We start from the raw sequence: 23,423 nt of genomic DNA on the forward strand, positions 1-23,423 counted from the left end.
TATGATTGAATTTCGCATTCAGTTTGAGGGAGAGAAGAGTGGATCTAATACTATTGTTTTAAACTTAAATAAGGGTAGTTATGAGGGCATAAAGACCGAGCTGGCTAAAGTGAACTGGGAAATTAGGTTAAGGGATAGGTCAATAGTGATGTAGTGGCAGACATTTAAGGAGATATTTCAGAATACTCGAAAGATACATTCCAGTGAGAAAGAAAGGCTCTAAGTGAAGTATGCATCATCCATGGCTAACTAAGGAACTTAAAGATAGAATCAAATTGAAAGAAAAAGTGTATAATTCCACAAAGATGAGTGGCAGGTCAGAAGACTGGACAGAATATAAAGTGCAATAAAGAATGACTAAAAGATTAATAAGGAGGGAGAAATTAAAGTATGAGAGAAAGCTAGGTAGAAATATAAAAACAGATGGTAAGATTTTCTACAGCTATTTAAAAAGAATAGGAGTAAGTAAAGTGAGCATTGGTCCTTTGGAGAGTGAGAATGGGGAATTAATAATGGAATATAAGGAAATGGCAGGTGAATTGAACAGATATTTTAAGCCTGTCTTCACTGAAGAGGATACAAATAATATCCTGGGAATAAGTGTGAGTCAGAAGGTGAAAGGGAGGGAGAAACTTAAAACAATTACAATCACCAGGGAAAGAGTACTGAGAAAATTATTAGAACTAAAAGCTGACAAGTCCCTGGGTTCTAATAGACTTTATCCTATAATCCCATCAAATTGAAAAACAGCAAATGTGACTCCTCTATTCAAGAAAGGATGGATACAGAAAGTAGGAAACTACAGGCCAGTTAGCTTAACATCTGTCAAAGGGAAAATGTTGGAATCTATTATTAAGGAGGTTATAGCACTTAGAAAATCTCAATGCAATCAGGCAGAATCAACATGGTTTTGTGAAAGGGAAATCATGTTTGACTAATTTATTGGAGTTCTTTGAGGAAGTAACAAAGTGGATAAAAGGGTGTGCTGTACTTCGATTTCCAAAAGGCATTTGACAAGGTGCAATATTAAAGTTTACCATGCAAAATAAGAACTCATGGTGTAGGAGTAACATATTAGCATGGATAGAGGATTGGTTAGCTAACAGAAAACAGAGAATAAGCATACACGGGTCATTTTTGGGTTGGCAAGATGTGTAGTGCCACAAGAATCAGTATTGGTGCCTCAGCTATTTACAATTTATATCAATGACTTGAATGAAGGGATCGAATGTATGGTTGCTAAATTTGCTGATGACATAAAGATAGGTAGGAAAGTAAATTGTGAAGAAAACATAAGGAGCCTGCAAAGGAATATAGATAGGTTGATTATAGATAGGTTGCTATTGTTTGACTCTCTGTGCATGTGTAGCAGACAGACGTTTTAAAGAAAGAACTCAACTCCACAGCTGTGTCTCCAGAAGAACAGATAGATCATCATCCGTCTGCAGTTTTAAACCACCTCGATGGAGAAAGCAGAAGACCAACGAGTGAAAGCAGCAAGACCACCGGTTTCAGCTTGAAACCAGCTGAGTCACCAAACTACAGACTACGGGGAGAATTTTTAGCTTGGCAGGCGGGCGCATGCCCAATTCGACCGAGCGTAAAAGGACGTGCGATGACATCAGGCCAGTGTCCCGACATCTTCGCCCATCGTGCAATATTTCGGTTGGCGGGCACGCACCGGAGTCGGCAGTCCACACGGTGACAATTAACAAGCCTATTAAGGCCATTAACAAGGTCATTGAAACAAATTTTTTGTTGCCCGTCCAACCTTATGGTTGGTGGGCAGGCGAAAAGGCCAAGCGGCCTTTGCATTTTTTAGGAAACCTCATCCATGGGCGGGATGAGGTTTCCAACAGCACATAAAAATAAGTATTTTTAAATTTCATTTATAACTCATGTGACATGAGGGGGACATGTTTTATAAGATTTAAAAAATCTTTATTTCTAATTTGTAAAACTCTTCATCTCCCTCAGGCAGCTCTGTGCCTCAGGGAGATATTCAAGCGCACACTCGCGTGCGTGCGCGAAGTTCCAAGCTTGCCCCCCTCCCCCTCCCAACACAGGCAGCGCTCAGCACCGCCGCTCATGTTTCACGCTGCGCGTGCCTTAATTGGCCCGCCAGCGTGAAATCGTGGTCCTGCCCCGATCGTGGGCGGCGGTCAGCTTCCCGCCCCCGCCGAGCCTGCCCAACAAGGGAAAAATCCTGCCCTGTGAATTCCTTTTACGGACTCGGTTTAAGTATAATTAAGCTAAACTCTTCCTTTGTTAAACTCAAGAAAACCAATCCTATTGGTTATTTTATGATCACAGCATGTAAACGGTTAAGTACTCACTCAATTGGCAAGCAGATCTGTTTCAAACAAAAAACCTGTTGCCGCCAAGCAAGGAGAGGGTAAAGAAGGGAGCCATTTGACCCCTCCTCATCTGGTCGTAACACTCAATTTGCATTTGTTTTTTTTTGATATTTGCATTTAAGTAATTTTGAGTCATGCTGATTGGAGACAGGTCCCTTTATCAGTATCCGAGATTTTTGTGGGGCTTATCCTTCTCCAGGCATTTACTTCACTCTTGCTTCCTCTGTAAGTGAGATGGAGGTAGGTTGATTCTTTGGGAGGCGGAGCTTGCCTATTCTCTTTGAGGTATGCTCTTTACACTATATGCCACGGTCATAATAAATGAAAACAAAATCACCAGAAAAGTTAACCACAAGAGACAATAGGGAGAAATAGGAAACCTCCACTTGTTTGTTTTTTTTTCTCAAAATTGCACAGTCAAATTGAAGGAACAAATTATAAAAAGAGCAAAATAAAGAAGTCAAAGTTGCAAAGTGGGAATAGAAAAACGGGGAGCAATAAAATGAAAGGATAAGAATAAAATAATTAAGAGAATAAGGATGAAATAATACAGTGAAGGCAGAAAGAATTGTATTTATTCTGTGTATTATCACATCCTCAGACTATCCCAGCCAAAGTGCTCCCTAGGCAATGAATTGCTTTGGGGTTTTGTAAGGTACAAACAAATGTCAATTTACACATAACAAGAGCCAACAAACAGAATTTTAGATGATCAACTATTTAATGGCCTCGAAACTTGATGGTATGGGTCCTGTTTTCTAGATTCTAAATGGGCAGTGAAACCACCGATGTGGCAGATGGGAAGCCTGCGCTCATTGCAAGTTGCAACCATGCTGCATACCGTATTGGTGCAGGCAAAAATAAAGGCATCCAGGTCCCACACTTAAAATAGGCTTGGTTTCCTCTGCACCTGCTAATAAAGGACTTTATGCTAGCTTGAGGCCCCTGTACAAAGTTGTACAGCAGGCGCAAGAAAATTCAGTCAATGTGCGGCCTATTCAAGAGGGTCGCTGAAGGCCACCAACAAAGATTTGGCATAAAGTAAATCGGTTAAAAAAAAAGATGCATACCTGAATTTGGAGCTGGGAAGGAGCAGATGTGCTCCTCTGGACTCCGCATTAAACTATTGGCAGCTGCAGGACACCATTCACCATTACCCCCTCTCCCCCATTCCCTGATTTCTGCCTCAACCCCTGTCGCAGTGTCCCAATCGACTCTGTCCTGATCGCCCAACGACCCTCAGGCTGACTGGTCCTAATCAAATAATGCTTTCTGCCAAAAGCCAAACTGTATTGACTATAGTTGTGGAGAACCCTGTGGACAAGACAAGCCAGTTTGCTTGTCTGGTTTAGGGATTCAGGTATAAATGATACTTCATAGGAAAAGAAAAACTGGCAGTGTCTGATTATCCCTGAAGGTATCACATTTTCAATGGTTGTGGTACAGAGGGATGCTGGCAGTATTTAAGAACTGGTATTAATCCTACCAGCATGGAACATGCTATGAATGCTCAGTTTTATGGGATAAACCTTATATAATTTATTCACAGTGTGGTGATGGTTTATTGCAGAGAGCATCACAGTTGTTGGAGCAGATGATTATGAATAAGTCACCTGACCTAATATCTCCTTCTGTATCCCAGTGTCATATTTACTTTTGTAATGCTCCTGTGAAGAACCTTGGGACTTTTTATTACTTTAAAGGCACTACATAAATGTAAGTTGTTGTAGTTAATCAACCCTTTAAATAGTGCTGTGGGGCTCTTCCTGCTGCTAAACACATGTTCAGCTATGTGGGGTCTAGAGAGGGCGTTAACTAGACCATTGAGCTGAAAAATGTTACAGGCTGACTGACATTACAATTAGCCTGCTCTACATACTTTTGGTGCACACTCCCAGTGCTGAGCTAATGACCTACCCGAAATGCCCCCAAATTCTGTGGCAACAGTCTTTTACAGCACAGCTGTTTGTGCCAGATCTAAAGCAAAATTAGTTCACCTATAGGCAGAGTGAAAGGGCAAAAACCAGGGGTTTGACCTCTTTGATCTGTTGTTAAATAAGCATTGGCGAGGTTTGAAACTTGGTCTTATCACCTGATACATCATAGAAGGATGGTAGCAAATGGGGTGACCTGATCAAAATGGTTGGTTTGGTCAACTAAAAGTGTGTGACATTATGCCCTGTAAACTGGCCGACACAGGGCACTCTAACACCAACTTCAGTCCAATAATATCTTTAAAAATTGACAGATGTTTTACATTTTACATCGATTATAGATGGCAATGTGGATTTCTTTTCAACAAAGCTTTTTTTTTATTCAGTCAATATTCCTTGATTACATTTCAGCAAGATTATGTTATACATAGAAAGAAACTGGTCTGAGTCTGTCAGGTTCTTTGCTTTGTTTAAAACTAGAACTATTTTTTAAGTGGGGTAGTGTCACTGGCCTTTCTATATCCATCCATAGCTAGCTTTTCCCCTTAGTAATTTTCATTGCCTTTGCATGGTAATTCTTCTGTTGCATGCGATTTGCTCGGATGTGACGTGTCTCTTGACGATGGCATCCCATAAGCGAATGTAGTCAGCAGGGGACGCGGTGGTGGCGCCCCAGACGGGTGTGGAACTGCTTTCGGACGCAGCGTTTGGTTGGCATGAGGAGGCGCGCTTGGGCGTGGTGGTGGCGGCCCAAGCGGGCGGGGTGGCTTTCTGCGTGGCGATGGGGATCGTGCCAGCGCAGGCGGCGGTGGGCGGGGTGGCGGGATATTGTGTCGCAACGTAAAAGGAACATAATGTCCTTCCTGCTTTTTCACACTATGTTTCTTTGCTCCTTTCCTCCCGCTATATAGAGTCGGTAGTGGAGGTCGAGGAGGGGGTGGCTTTTTCTTCCCACGTTGCTTAGATCTCCTGTAACAGAAGAAGAGGATAAAAAGAAACGACGCAACTATATTCACTCAAATATGTTCTTTTAGTTATTTTGCCTCCATTTTTTGACCATATTTTTTCCCATACACAATTTATGTTTAAAATACATCTGATGACAGTTTTTAAAATCATCAAATGGTTTGATAGGGTAAACACAAAAAAAAATGTTTCCTCATGGGATGCAAGAACAACAAGCCATAAATGTAAGAGAGTCACTTCTTTGCTCAGAGAATGATGAGAATGTGAAATGTGTTATCCCATAAAGTAAATAAAGGCAAATAACAGAGATGTACTTTTTTTTATTCATTCATGGGACATGGGTGTCGTTGGCTTGGCCAGCATTTATTGCCCATCCCTAGTTGCCCTTGAGAAGGCGGTGGTGAGCTGCCTTCTTGAACCGCTGCAGTCCATGTGGTGCAGGTACGCCGACAGTGTTGTTAGGAAGGGAGTTCCAGGATTTTGACCCAGCGACAGTGAAGGAACGGTGATATATTTCCAAATCAGGATGGTGAGTGACTTGGAGGGGAACTTGCAGGTGGTGATGTTTGCATACATTTGCTGCCCTGGTCCTTCTAGGTGGTAGAGGTCGTGGGTTTTGAAGGTGCTGTTGAAGGCGTTTTGCTGAATTGCGGCAGTGCATCTTATAGATGGTAGACACTGCTGCCACTGTGCGTCAGTGGTGGAGGGGGTGAATGTTGAAAGTAGTGGATGAGGTAGTAATCAAGCGGGCTGCTTTGTCCTGAATGGTATCGAGCTTCTTATGTGTTGTTGGAGCTGCACTCATCCAGGCAAGCAGACAGTATTCCATCTTACTCCTGACTTGTGCCTTGTAGATGGTGGACAGGTTTTGATGAATCACTCGTCGCATGATTCCTAGCCTCTGACCTGTTCTTGTAGCCACAGTATTTATTTGGCTAGTCCAGTTCAGTTTCTGGGCAATGGTAACCCCAGGATGTTGATAGTGGGGGATTCAGTGATGGTAATGCCATTGAACATCAAGGGGCGATGGTTAAATTCCCTCTTGTTGGAGATGGTCATTGCCTGACACTTGTGTGGCATGAATGTTACATACCACTTACCAGCCCAAGCCTGGATACTGTCTTGCTACATTTGGACATGGACTGCTTCAGTATCTGAGGAGTCACGAATGGTGCTGAACATTGTGCAATCATCAGCAAACATCCCCACTTCTGACCTTATGATGGAAGGAAGGTCATTGATGAAGCAGCTGGAGGTGGTTGGGCCAAGGACACTACCCTGTGGAACTCCTGCAGTGATGTCCTTAAACTGAGATGATTGACCTCCAACAACCACAACCAACTTCCTTTGTGCTCGGTATAACTCCAAGCAGCGGAGAGTTTTCCCCCTGATTCCCATTGACTCTAATTTTGCTTAAGACTGTTACAGACATGTGAGACAAAGGGATTGAAGGATATAGAATAGAATCATAGAAAGTTTACAGCACAGAAAGAGGCCACTTGGCCCATTCTCTCTGTGCTGGCTGAAAAACGAGCCCCCCAGCCTAATCCCACTTTTCAGCATTTGGTCCATAGCCCTGCAGGTTATGGCACTTCAGGTGCAGATCCAGACACCTTTTAAATGAGCTGAGGGTTTCTGCCTCTAATGCCCTTTCAGATAGTGAGTTACAGACCCTCAAAACCCTCTGGATGAAAAAAAGTTTCCTCATCGCCCCTCTAATCTCTCTACCAATCATTTTAAATCTATGCCCCCTAGTCACTGACCTCTCTACTAAAGTAAGTAGACCCTTCCCATCCACTCTATCCACACCTCTCACAATTTTGTACATCCCAATCAAATATCCCCTCAGCCTCCTCTGTTCCAAGGGGAACAACGCCAGCCTATTCAATCTTTCCTCATAGCTGCAATTTTTAAGTCCTGGCAACATATGTTGATAGAGTTAGAGGAAGTAAAGTGGGATGAGGCTGAAGAGCATAAACACCAACAGAAACTGGTCAGGCTGAGTGTCCTGTTTCTCTGTAATTCTGTGATATCCTTTCAGAGAATTGGCGGAAAATATTCAGCTCCTGATCAGCCTGCTTTGAAAGTTTGATTTGTTGTGGCGTTCCTAAATTGACAGTTGGGAAAGTTCATGTTCTAACAGATGTTATAACCTACTGCACACCAGTTCAAATTCCTGGAGTGCATTTTTGAAGTGGTGTTCAAGTTTTTTTATCTATTCACTCATGGGGTGTGGCTAGGCCAGCATTTATTGCCCACCCCTAATTGCCCTTGTTCAGAGGGGCACTTACAAGTCAGCCACATTGCTGTGGGTCCAGAGTCACATGTAGGCCAGACCAGGTAAGGGCAGCAGATTTCCTTCCCTAAAGGGCATTAGTGAACCAGATGGGTTTTTATGACAATCGGCAATGGTTTCGTGGTTATCAGACTTTTAATTCCAGACTTTTTATTGAATTCAAATGTCAACCTGTGCTGTGGTGGGATTCAAACCCATGTCCCCAGAGCATTACCTGGGTCTCTGGGTTATTAGTCAAGTGACAACACCACTATTCCACCACCTCCCCCAACAGCTAGCAGACCTCCTGTGGTGTTGCTGACTTGGAATGAGTTAGAATTTGCACTATTGTGTGAAAGTATATCGCCATATAAATAACCTGAAGAGAAGCATGTGGAAAACAATGAAATGTTTTTTGAAACATCCTGGAAAATAAATAGTGTTTAAATTATCTACTGCATAACTATATATCGGATAATAAAATAAAAAAGCAGATCACAGCTACAAACATAAATAAATAAATCTGTGCATTCAACAACTGTTCATGTATAAACAAGCCATCTCTTAGATATAATGGGTAGAGCTAGGAGGGAAAGGTTGTGGGGGTGAGGGGTGGTGGAGGGGGGGGGGGGGGGGCGGAGACGGTGGGGGGGGTTGCGGAGACGGGATGGGGGGGCAGGGAGGTGGGGAGGCACCGTAATTAATTAACCCGGCAAGGGACCACACCCCCACCTGCACCCATCACAACCACTGGGCCACAGTTGTGGCTGCTGGCCATCCCTTGAGGGGCTTTTCCAATCCATGACCCATGGCCAGGCCGCTGTGGCCATTTTAAATTTTAAAATAATTTAGCTTTCCTTCAGAGGGCGCCTCCATGTTGAGGCGCATTCTCTCCATTGGATTGGCAGCTCCCTCTTCGGCCGGTGGGGCTGCCGATGTATCAGTGCTGGAAGGCCTGGGAACTGGCGCACAAACCTTAATTGGACAGTGAACCCATTCCCTGCCATTAATTGGCCTCGCCCTTTAAAAATTGAGTTCGGCCTGTCAGGGGTATGCCGTGAGGGGTCGAGACCTAGAACTGGTCTCAAAGCTGGGTTCCCAACCCTGGAATAGAAATCTCGCCCGTAATATCTTTCATGAATCATTGCAATCAGGTGGCATAACAGAATGTGCTACGGTTTCTCTTTCTAGTATTCCTTGGCGTATTTAAGAGTGGTAACCGCTGCAGTTTAATTAATACAGCTAAAAATGAGTTCATCGCAAGAATAAGCTTTTAATAAGAGCTTTCCACCTTTGAATAGCCCAATTTAAAATCACTGAAAATGACTTTAAAAGACTATACTGAACCACTTAATTTTATTGGCATACATTACCCAGTTTCTTAGTAAGTTAACTATTTTTTAATGTGAAAACTTTAAAACTGTGCGCCTAAGAAAAAGAGTGCAATCTGAAATATTTTCCCAAGCCAGCAGGGTCTTGCAATTTCAACCTCGGGGCCTGGCCAGGTTGGGGAAGTGCTGAATCTGAGTGAATTGAATCTTGAACCCGTGCAGAAATCACAAACATAAGTGGTTTTGGGCTAGACCGACTTGTATTTAAAATGCCCAATTTTAGGCATTGGTTTGGCCATTCCGTCTAGATTGCACTAATATAACTAATGAAAAACAATGGAAACTCGACCCCAATTATCTCAGAAAGAATTCAAAGGTTTGTGTGTCACACTGCTTTGAGATAAACAAGTTCGCCTTTGAAATATTCCCTGCTGCTAATTAAGCTTTCACTATTTTTATTGCTGCAATTCCTCTATCGTCACTGGACTTGGGAGAGGGGAAAATGCCAAATTAACAGATAGCAAGTCATAGCATGTTCTGTGAATGCCTGATCTTTCTGTCAACCTTAAAAGCTCCCCTATGACTCAAAAATATAGCTTTGCTCATCAGCTTCAGAAAGAAAGCAGACTCAGAGAATAATGGGAACCTTATCCTCATACAGTTTTGCTTGCAGTCAGCCTGTTGTAGGCTGAGGACTGCAGACTGTTTCTCGTTGGGGTTTCTATTAAGGCGACAGGTTGATGATAGCTGTGGAGAAGCCATAAACTCAGTGGTCAGGCTTCTCAAAGAGGGACGGACATCCTACTCAAAACATTCGGCAGAATTTTGCCCTCATCGAGTGGGCGCAGCGGGCAGGCCCAGGAGCAGTCGTGAAGCTGACTGCCACCCACAATCAGGCCCTGACCGCGATCTCACGCTGGCTGGCCAATTAACAGCCGGCCAACATGATACGTGCACTGTAGCGCTCAGCGCTGCCGGGGTTGGGGGGGAGGAGCGCGAGTGCTGAAGTTCGTGCATGTGTGGGGGTGCGCACAGTAAAAGCTCCCTGAGGGACAGAGATGCCTCAGGCAGCTGAAGATTTTTAACCATAAAAATAAAGACATTTGAAATAATGAAAACATGTCCCCTCATGTGACTCTGTATTTCCAAGTCAGGATGGTGAGTGACTTGCAGGGGAACTTCCAGGTGGTGGTGTTCCCATCTATCTGCTACCCTTGTCCTTCTACATGGTAGAGTGGTCGTGGCTTTGGAAGGTGCTATCTAAAGGGCAGCAGGTTAACATGGTTATAAGTGGAAAGGGTAAAGCTGGATTGATGAATGAATAAGGGAAATTGGGGGGAAAGGAGGAAGTTATGGACATCTGAGACATAAGGAAATGGAGAAAACACAAGGAAAGAGCAGAAACAGGGTATCTGTGGGGAGGCAGACAGAGGGCAGGGCTTCAGTGAATGAACATAAATGCATAAATGGAAGCAATGGAGCTAAAAAGAAATAAATAAGAAAAAGGTGTGGAAGGACCTGGATGGAAATAAGTTAGTGGAAATGTGGATGAATGGATATGTAATGAGGATGAAGTAAGCAGAGAGAGAGCCAAGGAGGAATAAAGTAAGACCAGAGAGGAAGGAGAAAGCATCCTTTGTGTCTTAGACATGGGCTTGAGCCAATGAGACAACAAAATAATAACCTTCCGTAAGCCAGTGACTAAAAACCAACAGTTCAGAAAATAGACATCATCCAAATTAATTAATGAAGTAAAGTGAGCATTTAGCAGGCTGAGAAGCATCTCCAAAATTAGAAAATGCAGGTCAGTGGGCAGTCACGAGCCCAGAGTTAAGAAATTAAAAAACAGAATCAGGCCTAAGGGAGCAAATCCTGGAACAAATTAATTAAGTAAAAATGTAATTGTTTCAACGTAGCAGCTTGAATATTAAAATAGAACATGCTAGGTTGGCAGATATCCTCAGTGATAGCAGGAATTCAGATCAACAGGGGTGGGGATTTTTTCAACAGTGTGTTGTTCCCCATGGCGTAGCCAGAAGTGTGCCCCACTTCTACTCTCTTTTTTTGCTGTTTTCCACATGATTATGATTAAAATTTAAATTTAAAGTGCAGGTGGTGTGCATGGGAAACACATATGATTTAGCGGCAGAGGAAGTTTTTCATTGGTGAAACCCGCCATCAGCTGACAATACTGCAGCTATTGGTGGGTTTTAAAAGAGCCTCGAACAAGGAGGTTCTGCATCACAGCCATGTTATAGACTTGATTTTCCAGACAGGTTTCTCATAAGAAACAGTCAACTTGATTTACCGGGCTTCAGCAGCAGTTACACACTTCCATCAAGAATCACAACTAGACACAAACTCCAGCCCTAAGGTTCCCCGCAATCAGGGCTGATTCATTCATGCTATCATGTGATATTACACACTACAATAAGTCTTAAAGATACAGTCACTACATTTCTTAAAGCTACAATTAGTACAAGCCACAACTTGGCTGCCAAATACCAGTGCCTGTCTTCTATGATGTCCTCCCCAAATTGCTGCATCCTGATCAGCCTCCCCCTCTGGTATTGCCTGCTGTTGGCATTGCGACCTCTGTTGTTGACCGACAAGAGATTTCCTCCAGTGCATCCTCTCCTCAGCTCCCAAGGTTGCAGGAATATTGGGTGTATGAGACCCAAAGGTATAGCATCAATGTGAAGAAGGCAGACAGTGATATGACAACATATGTGCCCATGGATTTCACCCATAGAACTGATGAGCAGTGAGGTTTTCAACTCCTTCCATAGTCCACAAGCAAAAATTCACCCACCACACGCTAGGATTGTTCCACTTCAATCTCCAATCCTGGCACTGTATGTGCTTCTGGAGACATTCCAAAAATGGTCATTGCAAGGTCTATACTTTAAGCCGTTGCCCTCCACCCTTCTCCTGTCACCTTCACGCTTGTCCCCAGCACCCCTGACCCTCCCAACATCTTTTCGTGCCTTCCCTCTATAACCCTTCAACCTCCTCCCATTACCCTGGACTCTGTCACTGTCCAATTGAAATGCCATCTCTCCCCCCTGAGCCTATGCCTGTCCCCATCAACATTCCCCCTTTGATTCTACTCCATCCCTGCAACATCGGTAGAGTTGTTGTTAAATCCTGCGACCTGCCCTATGAGACAACAGACTGGACCTGCCTCTCCACCAAATCAACCTCCCCGCTGTGAACATTCCCTCTGCCAGCCAACACCCTGAGACGGATCCACATGTGGATAGTACTGACCTTGCCCTTCAAGCCCCTCATTTTTTAACCTTGCTTGTCTGTCCTCACCACCCCTCCTCCACACCCAGAACACTAGGCCCTTGCCACTTCACTGCTCCATGCCCTCGACCCGGCCCTTGTCCTCCCTTTAATCCCTCTTCCAATCCTCCAAGCCCTTGACCACCCCCCCACCATCACCACCAGCTCACCCTTGCTGGTCCTGAGCCTCCATGAAAGCTGCCATTCTCCTGCTCCCCTCCCTTGTGTCGTAGTGTTCAATAAGGAAAACCGCTGATCTCAGACATAACAAAGCTGACTAGTGCACACCACCTGTTAAACAGACATGAACCAGGTGCCAGGAGATTCTAGTGCATTGCTGACTTTATTTTAAAGGTAGGACTTTATTAAAATATAGTCTCATGCTGATGAATATTCATGAATATTCATGACATGCAAATATATTGTCAGTACAAACCCACCACAAGCGGGCATGAGGCCCGAAACACCACAAATACACTGCTGACTTTATCTCTACAACCTGCCATCAGGAAATCAAAATATTTCATCCCGCCTAATTAAGTCACCCACATGCCATATTTCCTGTTCTTCCGAGCTCCATAAAGTGCCCTCCTACTTGTCAATAACCCCATGGGGTCACACATGAGAAATCAGGGCCAATTCTTCAGATGAAAAATGGTTAGAGGATGGTGGATATTTTGAAACATCTCAGTCTGATGTTATTCAATTCCCATTTTAAAGCCAGATATCCCAACCTTATTTTTCAACAACGCTTCATTATTTTTTGTTGTTTCTAGTAAATTATATTCAAGATATTCAGGATATGATGAGAAGGAAAAGAGAGGCTTTTAGCAGGTACAAGGGAAGCAAATCAGCAGAGGCATTAGTGGAGTACAGAAAGTGCAGGGTGGAGCTTAAGAAAGCAATTAAGAGAACAAAGAGGGGATATGAGAAAGCTCTGGCTGGTAAAAGTAGGGAAAATCCCAAGATATTCTATAAGTATATCAATGGGAAGAGGATAACCAGGGAAAGAGTAGGGCCCATAAGGGACCAAGGGGGCAGTCTATAGGTGGGGCCAGACGGTATCGCTAGTGTTGAACAAATACTTCACATCCGTCTTCACCAAAGAGAATGAGGATGACGGTATCGAACTCGGGGAGAGAGATTGTGAGGTTCTTGAGCAAATTGATATAGGGAGTGACAAGGTATTGGAGGTGTTTGCAGGCTTAAAAGTGGACAAATCTCCAGGTCCAGATGATTTGTGTCCCAGACTGCTGAGGGAGGCAAGGGAGGAGATCGCAGGGGCTCTGACCCAAATTTTTAATTCCTCTCTGGCCACTGGGGAGGTACCAGAGGACTGGAGAACAGCTAATGTGGTTCCGCTATTTAAGAAGGGTTGTAGAGATAAGCCTGGAAACTACAGGCCAGTGAGTCTCACGTCAGTGGTAGGGAAACTATTGGAGAAAATTCTGAAGGAGAGAATCTCTCTCCACTTGGAGAGGCAAGATTTGATCAGGGATAGTCAGCATGGCTTTGTCAGAGGGAGGTCATGCCTAACAAATTTGATTGAATTTTTTGAGGAGGTGACCAGGTGTGTAGATGAGGGTAATGCAGTTGATGTAGTTTATATGGATTTCAGCAAAGCCTTTGACAAGGTACCACATGGGAGACTTATAAAGAAGGCAAATGCACATGGGATACAGGGTAATTTGATAAGGTGGATTCAAAATTGGCTTAGTTGTAGGAGTCAGAGGGTGATGACAGAGGGATGCTTTAGTGACTGGAAACCAGTGTCCAGTGGTGTAACACAGGGATCTGTGCTGGGTCCCCTATTATTTGTCATTTATATAAATGACAAAGATGACTATGTGGGGGGTAGGATTAGTAAGTTTGCGGATGACACAAAGATTGGCCGGCTGGTTAACAGTGAGGTTGAGTGTCTTGGGCTACAGGAAGATATAGATGGGATGGTCAAATGGGCAGATAAGTGGCAGATGGAATTTAACCCTGAAAAGTGTGAGGCGATACACCTTGGAAGGAGTAATTTTACAAGGAAGTATTCAATGAATGGCATGACACTAGGAAGTTCTGAGGAACAAAGGGACATTGGCGTGTGTGTCCATAGATCTCTGAAGGCGGAGGGGCATGTTAGTGGGGTGGTGAAAAAGGCATATGGGACACTTGCCTTTATCAATCGAGGCATAGATTACAAAAGTAGGGAGGTCATGTTGGAGTTGTATAGAACCTTGGTGTGGCCACAGCTGGAGTACTGTGTGCAGTTCTGGTCGCCACATTATAGGAAGGATGTGATTGCACTGGAGGGGGTGCAGAGGAGATTCACCAGGATGTTGCCTGGGATGAAACATTTAAGTTTTGAAGAGAGGTTGGATAGACTTGGGTTGTTTTCGTTGGAGCAGAGAAGACTGAGGGGCGACCTGATCGAGGTGTACAAGATTATGAGGGGCATGGACAGGGTGGATAGGGAGCAGCTGTTCCCCTTAGTTGAAGAGTCAGTCACAAGGGGACATAAGTTCAAGGTGAGGGACAGGAGGTTTAGGGGGGATGTGAGGAAAAACTTTTTTACCCAGAGGGTGGTGACGGTCTGGAATGCACTGCCTGGGACGGTGGTGGAGGCAGGTTGCCTCACATCCTTTAAAAAGTGCCTGGATGAGCACTTGGCACGTCATAACATTCAAGGTATGGGTCAAGTGCTGGTAAATGGGATTAGGTAGGTAAGTCAGGTGTTTCTCACGTTTCGGTGCAGACTCGATGGGCCGAAGGGCCTCTTCTGCACTGTGTGATTCTGTGATTCTGTGAAAATAGCACATCTTATGGGAATTAGAATAGCAGAGAAGTAATGAGCTGATTGGAACACTGAAATTTCTCTGCAGCAAAGGCTGAATAGCTCGAAGATGCAATGAAGCATTAAAATGTGACAATGGGCGGAATCGTCCCAGATTTGCACTAAGTGCGGTAGTGGGCGGGAATGTTTTTCCCGCCGGCCGCAATGGCGGGTTTTTGTGCAGTATTGTCCCAATCCTGACCAATTAATGATGCATTCCCAGGAAACATTCGCCCGCCACGCCACCACCTCGCTGCTTCATCACGCCAGGCACCATATTTATAGTACAGCCGTGCGCACACTTTTCAGTGCTTCCAGCCCAGAACTACTGCACGGAAAACATGGCTGTGAAAGGCAAGAAGACTGCAGCCCCGTGATTCAGTGATGCATCCCTCAAGCACCCTTTGGACACCATGGAGGCTCGCCATGATGTCCTCTACCCCAGCTCTGGCAGCAGGAGGGCCAGCGACTTCATCAATCCGGCCTGGGAGACAGTGGCAGTGGTGGTCAGTGCCAACTCCCTGCAAAAGAGAACAGCCACCCAGTGCCGAATGAGGATGAATGATCTATTCTGTTCCACCAGGGTAAGTCACTCTTCTCATTACTCAACCCACACACTCACAAACCCATCACACATCCACAGGGCCCTCACTCACTGCCAGTTCAAGGGACATCACCATTCAGTATCTCACACACACCTTCATTGTCCTCATCCCATCGATGGGACCACTCACCACCCACACATGCCAGGCATACTTATCATCTAGCCTGGCAGGCATCCCTCTTATACTCTCCCCATCTGTATTCATGCAAGAGAAGCTGGCACACAACAAGAAGGAGAGATAACAGACTGGGGGAGGAATGCCTGAAATCAAGGTCCTCACGGACTTTGAAAACAAAGCCATCCAGCTGGCCAGCGATGACCTGGACCGTTCCTGTGCTGACAGTGATATGAGCCTGATCACAGAGCGCAAGTGAGCTGCCCTTGGCCAGACAGGAGTCAGACATTCTCAGAGGCCATGTGAAGATCTATGGAGTGTCCGCACTGCATAGTGTCATCATCCTCCTGCAATCGAATGACTATTAGGGCCTCCACTGCATCTCCATGACAGGAGCACTATCACAGAGAGTATGTGTGTTGCTGTCAGCCAGACTGGAGTCAGACGTTCACAGATGCAATGTGAGGATCTATGGTGTCTCCTCACTGCATGTCGTCATCATCCTCTGCAAATCTAGTAGCTATCAGGGCCTCCTGAGTTCACCTGCCTTGGCTGGCTAGTGCGATGGTCTCACCACCTTTATCGTCACCTTCGTAGACCACCTCACCCTCATCCCTGTCAACATCCTCCTCATCAGAGGAGATGTGCAGCTCCCCCATCTCCTTCTCCCCCTGTTGCTGAACCAGGTTGTACAGGGCACAACAGGTGACAACAATGTATGATGCCCTTAGTGGACTATATTGCAGGGATCAACCAGACTGGTCAAGGCACTGGAACCTCATTTTCAGTATCCCGATGGTTTGTTTCACCAAGGTGCGAGCTGCAGCATGAGCCTCATTATAGCGTCGCTCTGCTGTAGTCTGAGCCCACCACACGGGTGTCAACAGCCATGTTCTCTGTGGGTAGCTCTTGTCCCCGAGGAGCCAACCCTGCAGCATCTGTGGATCCTGAAAGACGTCAGGGATCTAAGACCTGCTAAGGATGTAGGAGTCATGGACACTCCCTGGAAACTGTGCACAGACCTGCAGGATGCATTTGTGGTGATTCTGTGATTCTGTGATTTGTGGTGGTCGCACACCAGCTGCACATTCAGCAAGTGCCTTGCAGTTGACATAGTCGACCACCTATTGTGACAGAGATCTGAGTGCCATGTGAGTGCAGTTGATGTTGCCTGTTGATGGGGTAAGGGGAGAGAGCAGGAGTACGGTGTTAGGATAGAGGATCAGCCATGATCATATTGAATGACGGAGCAGGTTCGAGGGGCTGAATGACCTACTCCTGCTTCTATTTTTCTATGTTTCTGTGAGAAACCTGAGACCTGGGCATTTCCAGCGTTCATGCATCCCGATTTTCCTGGTCCTGGGCGAAATGCACAAGGTTGTGTGCCTTCGTGAAGATGGCATCCGTGACCTCATGGATGCATTTGTGGGTAGAGGCTTGTGATATCCCACAGAGGTCACCTGTGGAGCCCTGATAGGAGCCACAGGCATAAAAAATTGAACATCGCAGTCGCTTTCAGGACTACTGGCAGTGGATGCCTTCCATGTCCCCATGGTACAAAATCCTGCAGTAGCTGACAGATGTTACCGGCCAGTTCCTTAGACATGTGCAGTCTTTGGCTACACTGGTTCTTGGTCATCTGCAGGAATGAAAGGTGGCATCCATAGACCCTGGTTCTAGCTCGGCACTGACCAGTAACAGCTCACTATGGCTCTTAAGTGGTGTGTGCAGGAGCCCCAGCTGCCCCTTCTTCCTGAGGGTGCTGCTCCTCCCTCTGCGCCACCAGACACTTCTGTCGCTCTCTTCTCCTTCGTTGCTGCTCTCTGTTTGCCACGAGGCATACAGCTAGTTCACCAGGCTCCATGATCCTGACGTACTCCTCCTGCAGGATGAAAGAGAGAAACGCGTGAGTTAGTTTTTGTGTACTAAGAACCTGCCCTGGTTAAGTGTGAAGAACCCTTAACGCATCCTGGAGAGCGCTGGCCACCACTTAGATGGCCAGCGTTTAGTGCGCTGCATGGCTGCCGGAACCCCACCTACCTCCACCCCATTCCGCCTAACCGATTGGCGGCAGCTTTACCCATTGGACTGCATGCTGTGCTCTCAGCTCAGGCGCAGGCATTCTCCTAACCCGCACTGCAAGGCTGCACTGTTAGCTTGAACCATGGAGAGACTGGTCCAAACTGGGATGATGACATTACAAGGGGCTGTGAGCGTCTCCAGCAGTGACTGCTCCATGGCCAGCATTAGCAAGGAGATTCTACAATATGTCCAGTTGCTCAACTGTTCTGCAGTCCACTAAAATGCTCATCAGTTTGCAGTCTGTACCCAAGGAGTAGAAAAGTTCTGGAGCATTTGGTGGCACTTTCATGACTCTGTGTTGCTTGAATGGGCAGATAAGCTAAGAGGCCCGACTCCAAACACGTCAATGTGGTAGCATCTGAACTGTCTCAGCTGAGGAAGAATGGTCACTTTATATAAAGTTTCCCTAATGCGTGGCCGCTTCCCTCCTCTCCCACCCTGCACTTGCCTCAAATGCAGTGTAGCCCTTGCCCCACCAACTCACCTCGACTGCAGTACAGCCCTTACCCCCCACAAACTCGCCTCAACCCAGTGCAGCCCTTGCCCCCCATAAACTCGCCTCAACCCAGTGCAGCCCTTGCCCCCCCGCAACTTGCCTTGACTGTTGTGCAGCTCTTGCCCCCCGCCAAGTTGCCTCAACCTTGAAGTCCAACAGGCAACCTGCCAAGCGCTGTGCAACCCTTACTGTGCACTCACCTCTGAGTTCCCCTCAAAGTGCAGCCCGCCAAGTGCTTGCCCTTTAAATGTTGTTGTGAAACATGTTGGTGTGCAATCACGCCGACATGCTCGGATGATCCAGTGTGGGGGGATGATTCCAGCTGGCTGAGTTTATAGTGATATGTAGATGTATTACAATGAGGCTCCCGACATCCGACGGCGGGAAATACAGCCCGCCATTGACGGGCGGAGCGGACGACTGCAAACTGGTTTCACGACGTTGTGAAACCAATTTTTGACCTTCTTGCCATATTGCCCACTTGTGCTGCCGAACATGCCCAACGCCACGGGCATGGAAAATTCCGTCCAATATAAATATAACACAAGAAGTTTACATCAGCAGTTTCCAATGTAATTATGGATGCAAGAATTTATAATGGGAAAAGTTGGCCCAAAGCATGACTAGAGGAACTAGGATTCTATAGACAGGAAGCCTGTGCAAGACTATTAAAGTGACAGACATAATGTTTTTTAAATCCAAACGGAATATTAGATGAGCATTTGAAAAACTTAAAGGAATAGAAAACAGCTTACAGTTGCCGGTGAATGTCACCAGAAACACAGTTTGAAGGCGCTACTGTGTGACTAATGAGTAGTGTGGAGGGCTACAAGATAAGTACTGGCAAGGAAAAAAAGTAATTCTCAATTTGAGAATGTTTTAGGTATTTTGAAAGTATTCCAGGCATTACTTAGTGATACACTCTGGTCATGCCAGTAACGACACAGGAAATGAGTGTGACAAGAGCTGTGTGCTAGATGGAAAAACTATTAATATACTAATAGACTCTAGTGTATCTGTCATCATAATGCTTCGGTCAGATCAGAGAATATTTGGATAGTTTTCCTCTGCCAAATAGCATCTAAGTTACAGGCTTATTTCAGTGAAAAATCTTTATCTCTTGTTCTGCAAATGAACAGTGCTGCTATTAAATTTAATCAATAGCTATTTTTGGTACCTGCATGTAATTGTGTCTGAAGAAGGTGTGGCAATTTAAATTATGTGCAATGAATAGGAAAAAGGTCTGCACCCACATTTTGTCTTTATAGTACTGTGTGCAGCCAAAGGCAAAGTACCCCCACAAAACCCTGGCACTTGCTGAGCTACTGCTTAGATGCTATGGAGCAGAAAACTGTCAGTCTATCTTTGACAAAATAAAAACAGAATTACCTGGAAAAACTCAGCAAGTCTGGCAGCATCGGCGGAGAAGAAATCAGTCAACGTTTCGAGCCCTCGAGGGCTCGAAATGTTGACTGATTTCTTCTCCGCCGATGCTGCCAGACTTGCTGAGTTTTTCCAGGTAATTCTGTTTTTATTTTGTTTTGGATTTCCAGCATCCGCAGTAGCTTTTAGCTTTTTGTTTTTAGTCTATCTTTGACCCAGATTCAAACCTGCACAGATAGTGTGCACCTAAACCAAGAGGTCAAAGGCTGAGCCAAAATTAGCCCTTGCGCCTCATTCACATTTTATGTGCGAACTGCTGGTGCCTGTTGTGCCTCTTGAGGGTACTTGACGAGCACTAATCTTGGCCCACTTACCTCAGAAATGGCCTGGACGTAAATTCCAAATGGGGGAGGTGGATGGCAGGGTATGTTGGAGCAGAAAAACTGGGGAGAAGCAATCGTGACACCTGTGGAATTGTTGAAGTACTCTTCCTCGTGAAAAAAAATTCTCAAAACATTTAGTTGGTGGTCAAAGTGGCTGCTTAAGAATCCTGAGATACCCCATAGGTACATCCAAGCACCTGCACCAGGGTGCTCTCCCCATTGTCCCCTTGGCTTGTCAGGGCCTGAGCGTAATCAGGCAATGTGAACCTGAAGGATCATATTTGAGCCCAACTCTGACCTCATAATGCAATTTTCAGGGAAAGTGCCATTGGACAGTGAGACTTGAGTGTATGTGGAGTTTCAGTGCATGCGGTATAAATTAATATGTCTTTATGGTGTGTTTACTCCTTACATTTCATGTATTTGGCATATAATTGGCAAATTAATTTCAATGTAGATAAGGATGAGGCAGTGAGTAACATTCTTGCCACACAAGTGCCAGGCAATGACAGCCTTCAACAGGAGAAAATCTAAATATATCCCCTCGACATTCATTTCCATCGCTATCATTGAATCCACCACCATCAGCACCCTGGGGGTGGGGGGTTACGATTCACCAGAAATTTAATTGGACCAGCCATATAGGGCTGTATTTTACGGGGAGTGGGGAACTGCTTGCCTACCCCCCTCTACATTGCTTACAATGCTGCCTATCCTTGCATCATCAGAAAATTTGGCTTTCAGCCCCTTATGCTCCACTTACAGAAAAAGACTGAGGGTGTCACATTTCCACTTCAGTTGCATGGGTGGACAGAGAAAGAAAATTGGGCTTGGTGTTATTTTGGCAGCTCCCCCACCACCCACATCTGGGATTTCCTGCCAGAAGTGGCGTGGGTTGCAATATGTTTGGTCAACTATGGGAGGGCTTATTGTAATTAGATACAATTGATTGGAATACCTCATCCAATCTCTATCTCATCATTTTCTCCTTAGCAACACTGGATGCAAGGAACATCAGTGTATGCTTAGTGAGTAAGTTAGCCATAACCAAGAGGGAATAGCAGGGTTGGGGGGAGGGGAATTTAAATATTGAAAGGCTGCTTTGACCAGTGCAATCAATAGGAATGGCAAAAAATAAAATCTGCTGCCTGGCTCCCATGGTAATACAAGGATCAACATATTGCTTCGTGAAAAAGGTGATTCAAACCTTTTCTGTAAGACAAACACTATATAACTTCAAATTTTTTCACTCTTTGCTCCAGGAATATAAAAACAAAGAAGCACAAAGCAATACTGAAATCCATAACAGATCAAAAGAGTCTCATCCAGCGCTTAAAAGGGTTTTTTCTCCCTTGAAACATACATGTAAAATTTACTGCTGTTGTTTATGTGCATCTAGAACCCTTGAGCTGTCAATTTGATTGCTTCCAGCAGAACTAGCAGATGGTGATACACAACAAGGACATAAGGTTTGAGTTCAATAATTGAAAGGCAGTGATAGATCAGGCATGTTGCAATTATGTAAAAGTTTGTTTTAAGCATTTGCAATCAATTAGAAGGGAGCAATCTACGGAATGCAAAGGCTTCCTCCACCTGTGCTCTTTACTTTTCACTATTTTCTTGTTTTGCTCTACATACTGGAGCCTGCTGCCTCTCAACTCACAGGAGAAGATCGTTTTGTTCCAGCTGTAGGACTGATGCACCCTGTTTGGCAATGCACCTGCCTGGGAGCCTGCTGCTGAGGTGACGGAGGAGAGGAGAGGGGGATTTTCCTGTGACTTTTCTTATTACATAAATGACTTCTGCTGTCGTCTAATGCAGATGTGATAGAATGTAAATGGCACAAAACTTCTAGAAGGCAAACAGGAGTGGTCAGGATCTGGATGACAATAAGAAGTAGGAAGCAGCAAAAGTAGGAAAAGAATGAAATGAAGCCTCTTGGCCAATTGATGAAGTGGTACAGAACCCATTTTCCCTCCTCTCCTTCTTCATGTGATAGATAATGAAGTGAACATGAGGAAAGTGCAAAGCAAGTTACCCCCGTGTATTGCCCTGGGGGAGAGTGGTGTAGCATGTCAGGTAGGAATTAGCAACTAGGGCTAGCACAGCCTATGACCTCGATGTGAAAGAAGATGGCAGACCCTAACAAAGCTGCCAGGTAAAGCCACTCAATAATGCCATGTACCAGGTAGATGTCCCAAGCATTTAACCATAAATTTTCACCTGTATATACACTTTACATTTACTCCTGGTCCATGGAAAGCCCTGGAGCAATCTTACAGTTCACCCCTTGCTTACCACGCATCCTTACATTCCAAAAGGGCAAACATTCAAGCTATAACTTTCAATCAAAATCATTAGCATACTGACATCTTAAAAAGCCTTCACAGACTAAAAGGTTTCTGGGCAGTTTAGCCCACATGACGCATAATTAGTTGCTAACACACAGGAAGACCATAAGACCACAAGATGTAGGAGCTGAAGTAGGCCATTCAGCCCATCGAGTCTATTCCACCATTCAGTGAGATCATAGCTGATCTGATAATCCTCAACACCACTTTCCTGCCTTTTCCCCATAACCTTTGATTCCCTTACTGATTAAAAATCTCAGTCTTGAATATACTTAACAACACAGCCTCTACAGCCCTCTGTGGTAAAGAATTCCAAAGGCTGGCTACCCTCTGAGAGAAGAAATTCCTCCTCATCTCTGTCTTAAATGGGTGACCCCTTACTCTGAGATTATGCCCTCTGGTCCTAGGCTCTCCCACAAGGATCCCTCTCAGCATCTACCCTGTCAAGCCCCCTAAGAATCCTATATGTTTCAACAAGGTTGCCTCTCATTCTTCTAAACTCCAATGAATTCAGGCCCAACATACTCAACCTCTCCTCATAAGAAAATCCCTTCATACCTAGGATCAACCTAGTGAACCTTCTCTGGACTGTCTCCAATGCCAGTATATCTTTCTTTAGATAAGGGGACCAAAACTGTTCACATTATTCTAGGTGTGGTCTAACTAGTACCTTGTATAGTTTTAGCAACACTTTCCCATTTTTATACACCATTCCCTTTGAAATAAAGGCCAACCATTTGTCTTCCCTATTACCTGCTGAACTTGTATGCTAGTCTTTTTGACTCATGCACGAGGGTCCCAAATCCCTCTGTGCTGCAGCCTTTCTCCATTTAACTAATATTCAGCTCCTCTATTCTTCCTGCCAAAGTGCATAACCTCACATTTTCCCACATTATATTCCATCTAGAATATGAAAGAGGACCAACAGAAAATTGCACAGAATTTACAGCACAGAAACAGGCCAATCAGCCCAACTGGCCAGTGTTTATGCTCCACATTCCTCCCTCCTGCCTTCATCTGACCCTATCAGCACACAT

The sequence above is a fragment of the Cetorhinus maximus genome, chromosome 5, assembly GCF_964194155.1.
Source record: "Cetorhinus maximus chromosome 5, sCetMax3.hap1.1, whole genome shotgun sequence".
Taxonomy (NCBI): Eukaryota; Metazoa; Chordata; class Chondrichthyes; order Lamniformes; family Cetorhinidae; genus Cetorhinus; species Cetorhinus maximus.